An 8,562-nucleotide genomic window follows, 5' to 3' on the forward strand; every position below is an offset into this window, starting at 1 on the left:
TACTTCCTTCGGTTTGTGGTGATAATGACCTCACTGCAGTTCGAATGTCAAACCCTGTTTGACTAAGACGTTGTCGCCTTATTCTCGAGTATTTTAATTTTTTTTTCTATGTTTTCGACTTGACGCTCCTTAAACAGCCATAACTCCACTAAATTACAGTGCAAACTTAAAAATCATTACATCATTCGAAAGAGCGTTAAATTTCCATCTCCCTGATGCAAAACTAAAATTTATTACGTAGGTTTAACAAGTGAAAAATTAGATCAAACTTTACATTGTGACAATTTCAAAAAATTTGACTGTTTTTCTATCCGTATTTCGATTTTAAATACATAGTTGTTTGGTGGGCACTCCTCGGGAAAAACTTCCTCGAAGTCTCAGCTTTTGAATGGTATTGTCAAAAAAAATTCTACGGTGGTATTTTAGGGAGAAAATGACGTTTGAATGCAGAAAAGCGGACGTTTTTAGGTGAAAATCGACATTTTTCAACAAAAATCGACTTGTCACTTTAAAATTATCTTGACATCGGGTTTGATGTATTTTTTTGCTGACACTCCCGAGTCTCCCCAATTAGGAAAAAAACTGTTTTTTTTTTACATATCAAGGTTTTGTCTTTTTCCAATAAATTATTTTTTTCAAATTTAGACTCTTTTATCCGATCTCCTGTGCCGAAAACATAGATTTTTTGCTTCGTGAAATCGATCGTGTTGCAATCTCCATATCATTTATCGGTACACCGAGGTAGATTTTGATTAAATAGTCTCTAAAAATGAAAATTCTATGGATACATGTTCAAAATCAATTATTATTGACCTCGCACTCAGGCTCTACACGCGGCTGGGAGAGGCTTGAGGTGTCAAAAAATCGTTTTTTTTCTTAATTGGGGAGACTCGGAAGTGTCAGCAAAAAAATACATCAAACCCGATGTCAAGATAATTTTAAAGTGACAAGTCGATTTTTGTTGAAAAATATCGATTTTCACCTAAAAACTCACGCTTTTCTGCATTCAAACGTCATTTTCTCCCTAAAATACCACCGTAGAATTTTTTTTGACAATACCATTCAAAAGCTGAGACTTCGAGGAAGTTTTTCCCGAGGAGTGCCCGCCAAACAACTATGTATTTAAAACCGAATAACGGATTGAGGAAAAGTCAAATTTTTTAAAATTGTCACAATATGAAGTTTGACTTAACTTTGACTTGTTAAACCTACGTAATAAATTTTGGTTTTGCATCAGGGAGATGGAAATTTAACGCTCTTTCGAATGGTGTACTGATTTTTAAGTTTGCACTGTAATTTAGTGGAGTTATGGCCGTTTAAGGAGCGTCAAGTCAAAAACACAGAAAAAAAATTAAAATACTCGAGAATAAAGCTACACAAAGAAAATGTCTAAGAGTAATTTTTTGTTGGAAATTTGTTATAGAATTGACACCCTGCGTATGTCCGGACTTATACGTAGACACCCTGTATACGGCAGACCGACCAAACGGTTAGATTATCTAAAAACATGTATGTAGACTCTAAATAGAGTGCGCTCTGCCGGCATGCCAACCCAACCAAAAACTGTTTTAATGCTTAAGCACAACATAACTTTCATAGAATTAGTTTTAGAAATTAAGATATTCAAAGCTATTGTAAAATTTCTAATCGACATGGGTACAGAAATTTAATTATTAATATTCAATATATGGAAGAGAAATATGCCAAAGACAACCGAACAGGCCTTATAAATAAAAGGCCTTAATAACACTTAGAACATAAAGATACGAATAGTTGTTAAAACAGTTATTAAACCTTTATATGTAAAGCACAAACAATTCAGATTGAAATTGTTCCTAAACATGTAAACTTTATAGTTAAGAGATTCTTTATAAAACACGTAATATCACATTACATTTAGTATATAACTGTTAAAAAAAATTTTAATATATTTTATATATTATGTTAAACTTCGTATAACGAATGAAAAATAACCACCCGTCGTAAGAAAAAACGAACATTTAGATTTCAGAACGGAATAATTCACAATCAACAAATAGCAATTTAATCGTTCAATCGAACAATCACGATTTAATTCGTTACTCATCGGTCGAATAAAGTGAACGATGGTCATTGTCTACACATTGGTTCTTGCATTCGTTTGTCAATTTTAATTCCACGCGGCAAAAGTTCAAGCCCACGAATGTACGACATTTATATAACGCCCACGCAAATGATTATTCCAAAGCTTGGCGCCCCCAGAGGCGGCGATATAATGACATCGTAAAAGTTGACAAGCTCTTTCGAGCATGAAATTCCGTGGAATCGATGCTTGTATCGCGAAAGTTGTCACTTGAAACCCCAGGAGTGACAACGCGAATGTGGATGGAACGCAGGTGTCCCTCGGATGCTGGAGCCTGGTATCGACAATGCATCATAAAAATTGACGTCGTGGGTCTCCCGAGCCATGAAACTCTGAGACGAAAATCGTGGAACTGTAAGAGTTTATATTAACGCTTGGTTACATATAAAATGAAGCAACTACAATGATGTCATTTTGTATATATAAATGAAGAACAGAAACTTGTATTAAAGTATGTGTCCCCTTCTAAGTTTTGAAACGTGTATTTTATTTTTAGTACTTTATATATTTATGTGTTTGTTTACTTTCTTGTGTATTTTTGTACATTTACATTTGTCATGAATGCACAAACATGTGAAATATGCGAGTCATACATTTTTGTCACATGTCTTATGTTTCATATATTTATAACTATATTTCTTTCACGAGTCATACATTCTTGCCACGTAGTATATGTTTTATATACTTATTACTTACCATACATTACTAACCATACATTTTTGCCACATATTTTATGCATACGGATAATGCAATCAAGAAATTTCAGTTAGATCATATCAATAATAATTATTAGACTGCGGATCTTTATGCAAAATAAAATCTTCGCGAATGTGCCTACAAAAATTGAACCTATAAAGGAATTTATTTTATCCTGCAAATATTATAACATGAACTTTACTTTCAATCTTTTTTATATTCTTGGATATTGTTTGCATTTTGTAGGTTCTTAGACATTCAAATTTCCTATAAATGCATAAAGATCAGCAGGCTAATAATTATCAAGTATCAATTTACTCTTCCATATTTTCAATATAAACAATACTTACAGTCATTCGTCAACTGTAGCAAGTTAAAAATAAATTTTTCATTTACAGACACGTGTATGTTTAACAGTAAAATGAATATTTTTTTTCCGTAGAAATAATCAGAATTCGCAATTCTGTCTGTTAAATTACAAAAGCGTCACTGGTTACGTGATCGATGTCCAATTAGTGTTTTTTTTTCCTCGAATATTTTTATATGGATAGAATTCTTTTTGTAAAAAATGACAGCAATATTTTTACAGAGTTATGGTATAATAAGCGAGATACGCGTTGGTTTCAGTGGCTTTGTATCACTTTTTGAAATAAAGTGAATTTCAAGTGTAACGTGATGTGAAAATCAATTCGCTTCGCCTCTGGATTTATAAAAAATTAAATTTTACACGAAATTTTAGTTTTAATTGAAAAAACAAGGGGGTTTTGTTTTGTTTGTAGCATCGGTCGCTAACCGTGGAGACAAAATGTAGAACACAATGTATTGTAAGGGGATCAAGTAGAAAATTTTTTAAAATAAGGAGCACATTTTTTCCAGTAGGTGCGTGAGCCTTTTTGCTTTAAATTGTTATGTAAAAAAAACCTTGGTTTCGAATTAAAACAATGTAATACAACTAATTAACACAACTGTGAAACTGTTAAATTTAATATTAACGACTTAATATTTAATATTTAGATTTAGAATAGAGTAAAAATGGTAAGATTAAGCACTTCATAGTTTTTCAGACTCGTTACTGTGTTTAATTTATTCTTAAATGTTTACCTTTAGATTCAGTAGATTGAATATTTGAAAATAAAGTTTCAATAATAACATTTGTTACCACGTTGACAAATATGTTACTTAAATTGAATTAAGATCTAACAAGTAATTATGGCATGGATTACACACATTCTACCACGCATTTGTCTCAGAATTTCTCCTTTAAAAATTATTACAACAGAATTTCTAAGGTACGTGCATTAAATTATCAAAGTTTCATTGTTTGCGGAGGTAGTTACATTGCAATTACAATTCTCTCTGCGTAATACCGCTTTCTTTGGATCAACAAAGCAGAGTTCTCGTTTAAAGTTCAAGGATCACGATATGGCCACGTAGAAAGAGGAGAAGAGTAGGCGAGAATCAAGACGATGAGTTGGAAACGATGAAGTAAAAGAATATTTAAAAGCTTGAATACAAGAAGTCAACGCTAGGCTGGCTTTGTGCAACGAGACACCTTCGCAAAGTGTATCGAAAAATAGAACGGAGTTGGATAAGACGAAGGAATTTTAGACTTTGTGTGGGGGGACAGATGGGGGCATGTGCTCCTGGGCTTAATTCATATAGCCATTCATGTTTATTTTGTGTACGACCCTTTACGGGCCACACAAAGAACTTCCCGATTTCCGATTACACCGCCATCTATCGCGAATAAAAAAAATGTTTGAAACTAGTGTTTTGAAAAGGTCTCATAGCCAGGTTTCACAGTGGATGATAAAAAATGAGGTGTTCCGTTAAAAAAATCATGTTGACCTTGACGTGACTTTGATCAGTCCTTCGATGGTCAAACGGACACGATCGTTCAATAGAATTTTTGAAACCCTAAAACATTTCTCTAAACCATTTTTCTCATAAATGTTCAATTTTTGAAATATTTGACTGTTTCCATACTTTTGGAACACCCTTGATGTATATACATATACATGTGTTATACATATGCATACAAATGTAATAATAGTAATATATGTATATATATTATTTCCGTTTAGTTATTCACTCATAAATTTATATTCTCCGATCTAGATTGAGTTATTGAGTTAAGTTTTCTTAAAAAAACTAAAAAACTACTGGACTGAATTAGAACAAAATCTAATCAGCTTTAAGTTAGATTGATACACATCGATTGCATCATCGATCATTTTGATCTCGCTATTAGTTGTATAGAAAACGTTAACGAAAAATTTGTTTACATACGTACATACATACGCGCGCGCGCACGAACAATTTGTTAAAAATAGGCTAAAATTACTCCAATGACCTTGAAACCTGGAGATTTTTCATTTTAGGGGCAAATACAATAACTTCCCTATAAATCGAGAAGTTAAAAATCAAATTATATGTCCCACAAAAGCCTTAAAACTTTAGGGTAGTTTCGAACATATTCAAATTAGTACATATCGAAAACTTTAAGTTATGGAGTGATCTGAAATGATCTGTATTATATGTGTTGGACCACCCCCCCCCCCCCTAAATATGATAGGAGGCTCAAATTCATTGAAATGCACTCAGGCGCAAAATTGCCTGGCTTCGCCTCTGCATGCAAACGATGAAATAAAAAATAAAGTTCAAATTCTCTTGATACGAGACACTGTGAAGTTTAATTTATAATAATGGTTTAGTCCTAAGTCTTTTAGTTGAAACAATTAGTCCATTTAATAATTTCTACAAAAAGAAACAGAATAATGTTTTCCATACTTAGATTATGCTTTGTATACAGTGAACTTTAGTTCTGTCATAGGAAAAATCCAATCGTGGTATTAGATAATTTAATTGAAAATTTCTTAATTGAAACAATTAGTCTATTTAGACACTGTGAAGTTTGAGTCATATATGAAACGAAATCGTAGTAATACTTGCCATAGTAAGTGTCGTTTTTTTGCACTACCCCCTTTAGGGGGTTGAATTAACCCCTTCTCATCAACCCTCGTCAATTCAACTTTGCACACACCCAGAGGACACTTCAAAACTAAGCCTCACGAAGTTTCTCGAACATCGGTTGAAAACTCTCGTATTTATGACGTTTTGAAAAAGTTTCTCGAATTTTTTGACGAGGAGTGTAGTTTAGTCCAATGCTTGTTAATTGCAAAAATAAGTCTATTTAATAATCTCTAGTAATATATATTCAAAGAAAGATGAATTCCCCTGGATATCGTAATACTGTTGTAGAGTGTAATGTAACTTCTTAATTTCCGCATCTCATTTTCCAGAGTAATAACCTCTCAAACCATGTTCTTTACATTGCTTACACTTTGCTCATCAAATGAAATTCACCTCTCGAGTCAAAGCCCTTTCCCTTTGACATCTCTGGAAAAATGAACTGATTAATATCTGACGTTTAATTTAAATTTCAATTTGCAAACTTATCAGTACGAAATTAATTAAGTGAGTACAAAAGAATTATTACTTTTATTATATTTACTCGTGTAACCAAGGAAACAATGTACAATTGACATTATTTTCTGTCAGTGCTTTTATTTAATACTATTATATATTTTTTTTATCTAATAATAATTGTTCTTTACTTACTCAATCTAATATCAAAAAAGGTTCTTCTCTCATCCTACTCTTTCTTACATAAAGTTTAGTGATTAACACTACCTATGTCCTATTATAGAGATATACATCTTTGAAAATGTATGGCATATTTTGCTTCGAATAATTATAAAATAACTGGTCATTGACTGACCATCATTATAAACAAAATTTAAGGTTTTAAGAAGAAGCAATCATCTATGAATTTTGCAGCAAGAGACAGAATGCTGTGCCTATGTTAATCAATTTATTGATATTACATTTACTTCCACACAGTTTCCTCGAAAACTGGCATCGCTTGCGTCGAAAATATGAGGTACATTGTGATTATTGGTTAAATTTTCGTTACGTCGAGGAATCTAGCGGCTAAAATATACAATGAAAATGTCGCTGTAAAATATTTTCACTCCGATAACGTGTTCTACCCGTAGAATAACAACACGCAGTTAATTAATTCTTTGACATCGTACAAATATTCATGAGCCTCCTGTTTAATTTACAAAGTGCCTAAGGTATCGGAATGTACTGAATTCTCGCTGCGACAATCCCTATGACCCTAATCATTCGTTTCTTCCCTCAGCCAACACTTCAGAATTAAATTACAAAAAAGATAAGAATCGAAAATCGAGGAACGATTTTCTTTTTTATCGAATAAGGAAAACTCACTTGGTTTGAGATCATTCGATGCAAAATTTACCTTTTGGAAATATAATATTAAAATACAATATTGAATATAATATTGAAATGACTTGAAATTAATTATTCAGCTTCTTATAAAAACTGTACGATTCAAGAAATGCTCAAAACTATGTATGTCTATCCATGCTTCCAATCTAAAATTCAATCGATACATTATTCAAACTCTTACAAAACCTGTATGCTTCGAAAAATGTTCAAAAGTATCGGAAACATTGTATGAAAATTTAAAATACTAGTAGCGACTCACACACCAACATTTTTTCGTATAAAACGTTCGTCCATCATCCCTTTCGCATTTCATCCCCTCGTCTGCCGTTTGCGTACCATTCAGTCAACTAATCCGTGAGAGTAATTAACTTCGTTCACACGTGATTACAAACAGCTCGATTGTGCTTCGAAATATTCGCAGGCATTGTTCTTCGTGCAAGCTTATCGCATATGACACTGATCATATATTTAATACGCAAAAATATGCTGGCGTACAATGGAACGTGGAACGAGCAGCGCGTACAATTTAGGTGTTTCGCCTACGTAGGTTTGTCGAGAATCCATCGATTGATACAATGTAATTACGTTGTTGTTGCGGTGAACTGCTGTTGTTTGGATTAATAGGCTTTGACAAAGTTTCATAAAAAATTATTGGAGAAAAAGGGAGAGAAATATAATTTTGAAAATAGTTAAGGGTAATCGAATCATTGAATTAAAAAGAAATCTATAGTTTGTTGAATTTAGACTTTGATTTGTCCTAATACATAAAATATTGAGTTTGATAGGGTTTTATTTTAACGAAACTTGACGATAATGGAACGATTGAATTAAAGTAATATTAATAATTTAGCTGCTTTAATTTTTACGTAAAATATTAGGAAATGATTTTTTTTTTACGTAATAAGATATTCTATCAGTCCGTCTCAAGCTTGCGCGTTGCACCGCGAGTATTTTTTTATTTTTATTGCTCTCCTTCGCGAACGAATCAAATCGAGATTCGACCAGTCGAAACATTAACTTTCCACAGTAGAGTATTTGTATAAAAAAATATTACAATGTTATAAAATATCGAAAGTAGTCTATTCTTATCAATCTGTCCTGATTATTGTTTTGATTCAAAATGTCCACATCTATACAGTAATTTTTGTAAATCAATAGATTGTCTGAGAGGAAATTTCAGAAATAATTTAAGTTCGTTTTAAAAATACTTGTATCGCATTCGTTTCTATGTCGAACAATATTTATTGGCCTCGCTTGCACGAAACAGTAACAGACATGTTCTCGGGTGGTAAACGCTGAAGTGGTTTTTAATAACATATCGTAAATTTCAAATTACATTATGCATATTTTTGAGCTAGCTACAATTCCAATTTTCTAGAAAGAATAATCAAACTGTGCTACTTTCTCCAGAAATTGAAACTTCGTTATTA

Source organism: Hylaeus volcanicus, chromosome 2 (assembly GCF_026283585.1).
Source record: "Hylaeus volcanicus isolate JK05 chromosome 2, UHH_iyHylVolc1.0_haploid, whole genome shotgun sequence".
Lineage (NCBI taxonomy): Eukaryota > Metazoa > Arthropoda > Insecta > Hymenoptera > Colletidae > Hylaeus > Hylaeus volcanicus.